Below are 9,103 nucleotides of genomic sequence, written 5' to 3'. Positions count from 1 at the left end.
AGGCAAACACAACGCAAAGCAGTTGTAGCGTTGCAATATTGGATGGAGTGTTGGCGGTGTGCATGAGGACGATTTGGCTGCAACTGTTTTAACCTAATTCCCTTTATATTACTTAATTAATATTAATAAATTAAATTAATATAATAGTTATATTAATTTAATCAATTAATTTTTCATTAGGGTGCCAAAATCAGTCCAGTTTTTGCTGTTTAAATTAATTTAATTATGTATTGAATGTCTTTTTAAATTAATCTTTGAATTTATATTACATACTATATGTCATATAGATTAAAAAATACTCACCTTAGGATAAACATGTACATGCATCATAAATAAATATAAAGGATTATATTTTATAGATGCATGATTAAATTAGCATGCTCATGCATCATGATATACGTGTTATGGTAACGATGTATGATTAATCTAAACATATTCATGCATAATCCTATATATTAAAATTATTATAATAAATAGTGGAATGATGTATGTGAATTCTTGTTTTTCATGAATGATTTATATGTGTTATATTTATCAAATGAAAATTGAATTTGCATTGAGCATGACATTACTTAGATAAATATAATTGTTGTCTTTAATCGATATCATTAGATCTATTCTAATTCAACAAAGAAATTTAAAGATGAACCCATGAAATTGAATGTGAATCTCATTCATAGTAAAACATAATTTCTATTGCTATGATACTCCAATGAGTCAGAATAAAAGGCACTATAGGGCAGTCAGTTATTCCTTCACTGGATTGAGACATTCTTAACCAAATATTACACCATAATAACTCTTATTCCTAGAACATTTATAATTACCATATTTTGGTCAAGAAACCATTAACTTAGTGTAACCCTTCATTTTAGTCTCTAGAGTCCTGCCCAATAAACTAACCTTAGGAAAAAACTGAATGGGGCAAAAACTAAAGCAATCTTATCCATTTCTGAAGTTTGAGTAAAATTTCATGCAAACACCATTCGCAGGAGGACACAGGCAAAGATGTTTCGAGACCAAACGTGAAAGTTTATTACAAACCAATGAAGGAGACTGTGAGATGTGTTGACACACTTCCCTTTCCCACTTATTATAAGCACTCCCCATTCACCTTGGAATTGACCTATGCAAACACTATCTGTAGGAGGACACAAGCAAAGCTATCTCGAGGCAGAGCATAGATTCCACGGTGTGAACTATTTAAGGTGAAGCATGAAAAAGAAATTGAAGTATCATATACATCATTTTTCTTTCACTCAGTATTTTACAAATTCGGGTTAATTACCTAGGTAAACTAGGCTAATAAAATTTATCTAAGTGAATTGTTAAATTATCCCAAAATAACTCTTACATTGGATAGTTTAACAATATATATTTTTCGTTTGTTAAACACTTTAATAAATCTAATCATTTATTGCATGCTTATAACATTATTGTCTAATTCACCTTTCAGGTTGGTTTTCAGGTGGGGGTGTTCCATTTCTATCAACTTAAATACCCCAGCCTATCACATAACCTTCCTTAGACAAAGGTCCTTTATAGACAAATATGCTATAAATTTAATCTTTTATTTGCTCCAATTTAATCATACTAAAAGGGAATCAAATGATTAATCCTATTTCGAATAAAATTAGAAATGTTATTGACATAGGTCTAGGTGAAATCAATTTTAAACCATTTAAAATTAATTTTAACCTACGTTTGCATGCAACACTTGCTTATAAATTTTAATTCTAATTTCATTAACTTATAACACTTATAAAGTTCAATGAAATAATTAAAACCTATACATGTATCTAATGAAATATTTTAAAATATAACAATTATATTTTCCTAAAATAGTGTCATGCTTCATGCATCTTTATTTTCATTACAAAATATATAACAATTATATAATAAAGTAATGAAAATTATATAACATACATTCATCATCCATACTATATATTATAACACTTATAATATAAAATGATGAATGGACATGTTATAAATGCATGTAATCATATAATATAACAATTATATTAAATATGATACACGAGCATGCTTAATTAAATCATGCAACTATATAATATAACATTTATATTAAAATGATGCATGAAAAAAATGTTTATCCTATGGTGGGATTATATACTACATACAATATGCTATATAATTGTAAGATCATACATCACATGCATAATTAAACATAAAAGCAACATTAGACAGAAATTGGCATCCTAAACATTAATTAAATTAATACAAAACTTATATTAATTGAATCAATAAAAATACAATAAATATAATTAATTATTAAAAATTAATAATTAATAAATACAAATAAAGGAAACTGCTTGTTGATCAACACGAACCCACATTTTGCAAGCAACTGACGCATCAAACTACCTTCAAAGTGCAGCTGCGCTCAGGGAGAGTGCCGATACACTTTGGTCCTTGTTGCTGTAGAGAAGTGGCATTGATCCATGATGCACGCGCATGTATTGTCAGAGCATCGGACGTGTACTCTCTTTGTAACATCGTTGTTAGAAGAGACTTACATTTCAATAGGATGACCATTGGTGATTGACCTTAATCCTAAGTGACTTGTGAACTCCTGCCTATGAAGGCGATCTTTTGATTTGTATGGGTGAGGGTGGCTAGATTCACCTACTTAATACACCTATCATTTTGGGGATTCGTCTAATTAGAGAGCTAGGAATACAGTTACATAAGAAGAAATTTGCTCTTTCCCTTTTGTAAGGGTAAGTAAATAAATTGCTTCACTAAGGGCTGATTCCGAGGCTTGAATAATGAGACGCCTCACCCTCTCCTGGCCTGAGAGGGGTTAAGTTGTAGTTGGACTATAACTAATTGTTCATTAGAGGGATCAATAGTACTTAAAAACTTAGATGTAACTACAGAGGCAAAACGGTAATTTTGGCTCAACCATACTTATGAGCAATTTGTGAAGGGTCGATGCACTGTTGATTGGTTATATCCAGTGGACACGAAAATATATCTATAATGGGAATAGTACAATTGTCGGTCTTTAGGGGAGTGACCTACCGTTAATGGAAGTTGGTTAATTTAATTAAAGAGTTTAATTAATAATCAAATACCATTGGAGCTTCAATCTATAGGTCCATAAGGTCCACTCATTAGCTCGATTGGGAGGTCCATAAGGTCCACTCATTAGCTCGATTGGGAGGTCCATAAGGTCCACTCATTAGCTCGATTGGGATAAATGAGAATCAAATTAATTTTGATTAATTTGAATTGTTCAAATTGATAAAAGGAATTACTTATATAAGATATAATTATATGAGATATAATTTGAGAGAAAATGTTTATTTGAATATGATTCAAATATCAAAATTAATATGAATTTGCTTCCTATTAAATATTGTTGAATTAATGAGAGAATATTTGTTTATATTAATTAAAGAAAAAATATTTTTTATAAATAATTTTGTAACTAGAGAAAATAAGTTATTTGATAACCTTTTCCCTTCTTTTATTATTCTCCATTAATATGTGGAATATGAAAAGAAATGTTCTTTCATATTCCTCTTGCACTTTTATACAAACACCAAAGTGTGTTGGTGTTTGTGATTGGTGCAAGTGTTTGGCAAAGTTGATGTTTTTGCTCTCAAAATTTAAGAAATACATTCCTTTCCAAATTAATCTTGAAGCCTAAAAACTCTCATTGATTCTCTAGTTCGAGAATAGCGAGATTTTTGCGTGGTAATGTTCGATTGATTGTTGCATTTTTCACGATTAAATTGTTCGTTATGTTCGAGATCTGGAGAGGAATTGAGAAAAGATGAGTCTTCAAGAGTATGTGACTCTTAAATTTCTTTTTCCTATTTAATTTCTTTTCAAAAGTATGCTTTTTTGGGAATGTCCTAAAACTCGCAGTTCGTAATATATGAAACATATTCTATTTTGAAATAAAAGTATTATGGAGACTTCATTCAATAAAAGTGTATTGAAATTGCACTCTGTTATAAAATCCAATAAACCAATCCATGGCTATAGTATGAATGTTTTAACTTTATGTAAAGAATGAAAGAGAACCAAGTTTTAGTATATAACCAAAAAGGTCTATTAGTATATGGATGAGATTGGGTACCTCATTTTGGGGACATTATGGATGCGGCCCACTTTGTTTATTGATACAAACAATGTGATCCCGAGATTGTTCATGTGGAAACATGTGAATGTGGGCATCTTATGTAAAAGACGTTTGCATAAGACCGGACCATGAAATAGTCAATTTTCTTTATAATGACTGTTTACTGTTAAAACTGACTATTCCAGTTCGATGACCTGAGGTAACTCGATCTTAATCTTGAGCTAACTATGAACTCCTTTTTATTCGGGATTATCCTTTGATCTGCATAGTTCAACAATACTGCTCAATAAGCCTCCTATTTTGGGAATAAAATCAGATAGATAGCTGGGGATATAGTACTGTAAGATGGAATTCACTCATACCTAATTTAGGGTTAGCAGATAGGTTGTTCTCTTAAGTACTGATTCATGGTCTTGAACAAAGAGGCCCTGCTCTCTCAAGATAGAGAGGGACATGGTTTATTAGTTGGACTATAAACCAATTGTTCAATAGAGGATTGGTGGTGACTTAAGGAGCAAGATCTATTTACAGGAGTAAAATGGTAATTTTGACCTAGCTGTAAATATGAACGATTTGTGAAGGATCAACTTACTGATCATGGTTAAATCAAGTAGACAGAAGTATATCTACAGTGTGGAAAGTGCAACTATTAAGCTATAGCGGTATGCCTCAGTAGTTAATGAATATTGATTAATTCAAATTAAAGAGTTTAACCAATTAATCTCAAATCGTTGAAGGTTATGATCTGTAGGTCCATAAGGCCCATCCACTTACTCGCAAAAGATTAAACCTTGGATTAGAATATTGAGTGAATTTGAAACATTCAGATTCAATTTAGGGTTTGGATAATTATATTTGATATAATTAAACGTTTAAATTTATTGAAATTTAACGTTTTTGGAGAGTTCAATATATTTAAATATTGATGAAAAAGGATTCATGTTTGAATTAGATGCTTACTAAAAAGTATGAAACCATGGTCACTGCTAGAGAGATCATGGAGTCGTTACAAGGGATATTTGGACAGTTGTCCTCATCAGTACGACATGATGCCATAAAATACATTTACAATTCACATATGAAGGTGAAGACCTCTGTTAGAGAACACGTTCTGGACATGATGATCCACTTCAAGATACCGGAAGCAAACGTTGCTATTATAGACGAGAGAAGTGAAGTTAGTATGATAATAGAATCTATTCCGAAGAGTTTTCTGACCTTTTGTACAAACGCAGTAATGAATAAGATTGATTACAACTTGACAACTCTCCTAAATGAACTCCAGACTTATTAATCCTTAATAAAAAATAAAGAAGGGAAGCAAATATTATTTCCCAAAGAAAATTTCGGAAGGGTTCAACATCTAATTCAAAACCCTTTGAAAAGAAGTTTGGATCTTCAAAAGATAAGAGTATCCAAATGAAGGAGAAGGGAAAAGAGAAAAAAAAGACTCCTGCTACTAGGAGCAAGACGAAAGTTTCAAAAGGAAAATGTTTCCATTGTAACATCGACAGACATTAGAAACGCAATTGCCCTAAGTATCTTGCGGAGAAGAAAGCTGAGAAGGAAAATCAAGGCAAATTTTATTTATTTGTAATAGAAACATGTTTAGTGGAAAGTTCTCATTTGACCTTGATATTGGATTTAGGCGCCGCTAATCATATTTGCACTTTTATTCAGGAAACTAGTTCCTATAAGTAGCAGTCGGAAAATGAAATAACTTTCAAGGTGGGAACAAGTGAAGTCATTTTAGCAGAACCAGTTAGAGACATCTGTAAGAGTGTATCAACATGCAGCGGAAGCAAGAAGGATTAATAAGCATTCTTGTTCATTAATTTTGGCAGAAACTAAAACATACTCATATAATATTAGAGGGTTTATAGTCATACCTTTGTAGAACTCTTCAAGATCTTGATCCTCAATAGTTGTCTTCTCCAAAACTCACCATGAACCACCTCAAGATCTTCTTGGAGCTTTAGAACGAGTTGTAGGACTCAAGAACAGCTTGAACCGATGGAAAACAAGGGAGAAGCTGACTGCACCAATCTGCTTGAAGAACTCTTTCTTCAACACGAAATTTTCTCTAAAATCTCTTTGAATGCATGCCTCAATTCCACTCCAATCTTCTTTACTTATTGCAGGTGAACATGCAAAGAAGATCACTGCATGAGATGCAACTCATGCTTGGAGTAATTGATGCCAAGGTAAGTGGTGTTTGTGTGAGCATGTTGAAGATGGTAATGGAAAAACCAATTTTTCCATTTTGTGCTATTTTTCAATTTTTCCAAAAATCAAATAATTTCAAAAAATCAAATTTGATTTCAAAACTAAAAATATTATTAATTTTATAAAATTAATTTTATTAATGAATTTTCTAATAAAATTAATAAATAATTCTTTAAATAATTCTAATTAATTTAATATCAAATATTAAATTAATTTTTACACAAATTTATCTTCATATATTTAAATCATATTTAAATATAAATTCTCCTATTTCATTTAATTCTAATTTGAGTGTTTCAAATTAACTTATCAAGTTACTCAAAAGCTTATCCATTTATGAGCTAGTAAGGGGACCTCGCGGACCTACAGATCATGGGCTCCAACGATCCGAGATTAATCGGCAATACTCATTAGACCGAATTAATGCCCATTCATTAACTAATGTGTCACTCCACTATAGTCCATAGTTGAACCCCCCTCACTATAGATATATTATGTCCACTTGATATAACCATAATCAATAAGTCGATCCTTCACAGGTTGTTCGTAATCATAGCTAGGTCAAGATAACCGTTTTACCCCTGTGAGTACATCTTTTTCTTAAGTTCCCACTGACCCTCTAATGAACAATTTTGATTCATAATACCTATGAATCAAGTCCTTTCTCTATCATAAGAAGGTGGGGTCCCAATTGTTCAAGACCTGGAATTAGTACGTAAGAGAACAACCTATTTGCTAACCCTAAATCGGGTACGAGTGAATTCCATCTTGCAGGGCTATGTCCCCAACTATTCATCCAGTCTTATCCCCAAAATGAGAGGCTTATTGAGCAGTGCTGTTGGACTACTCTCACCGTTTGCAAATTAAAGGATAATCCTGAACAAAAAGAGTTCATAGCTAGCTCAAGATTAATATCGAGTTAACATAGGTTACTTAATAAATAAAATAGTCAGTTTTAACAGTAAATGATCGTTATAAAGAAAAGTGACTATTTTCGTGGTCCATTATATATGCAAACTCATTGCATAGGATGCCCCCACTCACATGTCTTAAAATGAACGATTTGTGGATCACATTGTTTGTACACTTTACAACTCCTTGTAACAACTACAGAGTAGGCCGCATCCAATAGTTATTGATAAATAATAGAATGCAAAATATGTTTATTGGATATGTTTATTGGATTTTCATAATAGAATGCAAAATTAACAACTAATTATTATTAATAATTGCGAGTTCTAGGACATTCCCTAGTTTATTGTATTTTCTCTCTTTTTCTCAACATAGTATATTTGTAACTCACTTGAGTACTAGTCCAAGTACGAGATTGTTGGGAATGTCCTAAAACTTGCAGTTTATAATATATGAAACATATTCTATTTTGCAATAAAGTATTATTGAGACTTCATTCAGTAAAAGTGTTATTGAAATTGCATTCTATTATAAAATTCAATAAACGAACCCATGACTATAGTATGAATGCTTTAACTTTATGTAGAGACATAAAAGGTATCAAGATTTAGTATATAGCCAAAAAGGTCTATAAGTATATGGATGAGATTGGGTACCTCATCCTGAGGACACTATGGATGCTGCCGACTTTGTTTATTGATACAAACAATATGATCCCGAGATCGTTCATGTGGAGATATGCAAGTGGAGACATCCTATGAAAAAGATGTTTGCATAAGATCAGACCATGAAATAGACACTTTTCTTTATAACGACCGTTTACTATTAAAACTGACTATTTCAATTCGATGACCTAGGGTAACTCGATCTTAATCTTGAGCTAACTGTGAACTCCTATTTATTCGGGATTATCATTTGATCTGTATAGGTGAAAGTAATTTGACAACACTGCTCAATAAGTCTCCCATTTTGAGAATAAAATCAGATAGATGGCTGGGGACATAATCCTACAAGATGGAATTCACTCCTACCTAATTTAGGGTTAACAGATAAGTTGTTTTCTTAAGTACTGATTCCTAGTCTTGAACAAAGGGCCATCTCTCTCTTTCGATAGAGAGGGGCATGGTTTATTAGTTAGACTATAAACAAATTGTTTAATAGAGGATCAGCGCTGACTTAAAGAGCAGATATATTTACAAGGATAAAATGATAATTTTGACCTAGTGTAAATTCGAACAACTTGTGAAGGATCGACTTACTGATCATAGTTAAATTAAGTGGACGAAAATATATCTACAGTGAGAAGAGTGCAACTATCAAGCTATAGTGGTATGTCTTGGTAGTTAATGAATATTGATTAATTCAGATTAAAGAGTTCAACCAATTAATCTCAAATCGTTGGAGCTCATGATTAGTAGGTCCATAAGGTCTCTCTAATAGCTCGTAAAAGATTAATCCTTGGATTAGAATATTATGTGAATTTGAAATATTCAAATTCAATTTAGGGTTTGGATAATTATATTCGATATAATTAAACGTTTAAATATACTAAAATTTAACATTTTTGAAGAGTTCAATATATTTAAATATTGATTACATGAATAGGGATTCATGTTTGAATTAGGTGTTTTATCAATTTAATATTTGATATTAAATTATTATTATTTAATTAATTAAATTTGTTTAATTGATTAAATTAAATTATTTTTTAAAAAAATAAATTCAATTTTTTGAAATTGAATTTAAATTATATTTATTTTAATTTAGTTTTAAATTAAATATAATTAAAATTGAAAAAAATGGGATGAATAGTGGATTTATCCAATATTTGATTTCTGAGTGGATTTCTCCCTA

The sequence above is a fragment of the Benincasa hispida genome, chromosome 3 (genome assembly GCF_027475165.1).
Source record: "Benincasa hispida cultivar pf3 chromosome 3, pf3_genome.v1.1, whole genome shotgun sequence".
Taxonomy (NCBI): Eukaryota; Viridiplantae; Streptophyta; class Magnoliopsida; order Cucurbitales; family Cucurbitaceae; genus Benincasa; species Benincasa hispida.
The sequence above is the reverse complement of the archived record's forward strand: the minus strand, read 5'-3'. Positions refer to the sequence as shown.